Genomic DNA, 2742 nt, shown 5'->3' on the forward strand with positions numbered 1-2742 from the left:
AACATGTGACTTCTGTTTTTGGTTTCAAACGCAAAAACGAATTGGCTGAATGTCCGCAGACCTGTTCATTCTTCAATCCAAAAAGGAATAACGATAAAACAAATTGGCTAAAACCAAAAATGGGCCGGTTTTGATTGGTTTTCGTTATTTGATTTCGACACCAAAAACGGTTTTACATTTCTTGTTTTGAAACAAGTAACAGATTTACCGTTATTTGGTTTTTGAATTACAAATGAATTACAAATTATCCAATGACTCCCAGACCTTTAAAGCAGATTTTGCTGGAAAACCAATTCAGTGCACTGACAGTGAACATTCAATATTAACATTTTAGGTCTTTGCTGATACGTTAATTACAACCGTTTTCTCATTATGTTAAATGATGTCTCTTATTTTGCTATAAATAACATCATATTTAGGAGTCAAGTTTGGCAGGATAGAACCATATGCAGTAATTATTAAAAACAATAAAGGAGGTTATCAAATTTTAAATATGTCATTAAACAAATAACTTCAAGTCCCACAGATAAAAAGATTTGTAGTTCATACGGCTAAACAGAGACCAGAGGCAGCTATACAACCCCCATTTTACCAAAGTGTGTAGATGAAAGCGATACTTATCATCACGTGAAGGTTTTGATAAATGTTAAGGTTTTGTTTGTTTGAAACACATTTTTAGACATAAAAATAAGTGTAACTATTGGCAGCAGGGGTCAAATCAATTTCTCTCAGCACTGATCATAAAGTTCTGATTAAAAAAAAGCGCTGAAGTTGAGTATGCTGTATAAATCTACAGTACTGGGTTGCAGTTGTCATTTTTGTCTCAGTCTCAGTCACAGATTATTTGTTTATCAAAAGCCTCACCTTTCTACTGCTAAGATGTTTGTGTCTGAGATATAATACACATTGTAGATAGTGAAACAATGCAGTGGTACTCCATATCTGACGGTCTGGCTGCTGCTATTCCAAAGCATCCTCAGTGGGAGATGAATAATGGGCATCACTCAAACACAACCTGTACACATACACATATGCTTGCTTACACATGCACCCCCCAACCCCCCACCCCAGCAGGTCAGGGTCTGATATGTAAGGTTAAGCAGGCATCAGTACTCTGTCTCCCTGCAGCCTCTTCTGAAGGCCTATGGAGCAACTCATCTACATAGTATGAATACGAATGACTGTATGCCAAGAGCTATTAGATCAAGGCTGGCAGTGTGTAATCAGCATAGAAAGAGCAGTGATAGGAAGTGTGACCTAGGTCACCACACGGTTCAGCTGTGGAAATGGGTTTGGAACGATGAGTTACGCATACAGGTATGGTATTATCTAGTGGTTGAACCTAATAATTCTGTAATAAGAGCATACACAGGGTGATTCATGTCAGGTATGGCTGTCCAATATATATTTTCTCCAGATGGAATTAGGATCCCCACAGTGGCAGGTCTAATTTATTCCTTGTGTTTGTTCTCTGAAACTTTAGCGCCTGCAACACTCACTTGATTTAGATGCAACATCTGTCTGTTTAGTTCCAAGATCTATCTAGAGTCATTCATTTGTAGTGAGTTTCAAACCAAAACATGAGTACTTCATGGACTGGGAAGAATGATCGTGTCACTGCAAATCATTCACCTGAGAGTACTGAAAGACAGTGGTTAAGACAAAGGCTGTGAGTCATTGGAAAAGCAGGACTTTCTATTTTATGGCCGTCAAATTCACTTTCACTTCACTGTCATTCTGCCTGTCAGACTGCTGTTCGCTTCTGACAGTCTTACACGGGGAAGCTGCTGGTATTTTGCCAAAATTGGCGGTTTTTCTTTAATTTCATGACTAAATTCTAATTATAAATTTAGAAATATATATTGTATCACCAATCTTTCCTTCTTGTGTAGGCCTCAAAGCTTCTGAAACAATATTTAGACCATCATTAGAAACCAAATGTCACAATTCAAAGTTATGCTCATCAGTCAGGATAAAGTGCCCTCATCGGTGCCCTTTCAGTGGAAGAAAATGTAATAGTGCCCTGATAACTACCCCCACAAGAAGTAATGCAGAGCCCTATGAAATGCCATTGTAATGGGGTGAGCTGGATGAGTGCCCTTCTAGTGAAAAAAAGGAAAGAGTGCAATTTAATTTGAGTATGTATAGAAGTTAAGAATTGTGAATTATGTGGTTTAGCATGGGCAGGAGTGGAGCAGGAAGAGATGGGGGACCACATAGGGAGCATGGAAGGGCTGCACGGGCGGCAAAAATGTAACAGTAAATTTTATTGTTGAGTGTGCCCCAGTATGTGGCTTCATTGAATTGCTGAAGGCAGGCTGCAGCTTCGGGGGCAAAGTGGATGTGATACTGATAGAAACCATTTCCTCTGAAATGAAGGGCTGGATTAAGGATAATGGACATGTAATCGTCCAGTTCCTAACAGTGGGTGGGAAATTGTGAGCAGAGAATACCCTGAAGATAGAGAAGACATAAGTGAACTCCGTGGATGTAAGCTCTTTGCTCCCTTTCAGGTAGGGGTTCCATTCGTGTCCTTCAGGAAATCTGTCGGCAGGTGGTAGGTGAAGGGAAGGCATGATAAGGAGTGCAAGATCTATGTAATTACCATGGATGATTCGTTTGCATATACTAGTGGGAACTGGAGAAGGACGGGATATGAAAGAGTTAGGATGACATTTGGGAGGATTGGCTGTAGACAGGGTGAAGTTGGTGGTTGCCTGCTGGGCCAGAAGGGGCTGAGAG

This window comes from Thunnus thynnus, chromosome 20, assembly GCF_963924715.1.
Source record: "Thunnus thynnus chromosome 20, fThuThy2.1, whole genome shotgun sequence".
Taxonomy (NCBI): domain Eukaryota; kingdom Metazoa; phylum Chordata; class Actinopteri; order Scombriformes; family Scombridae; genus Thunnus; species Thunnus thynnus.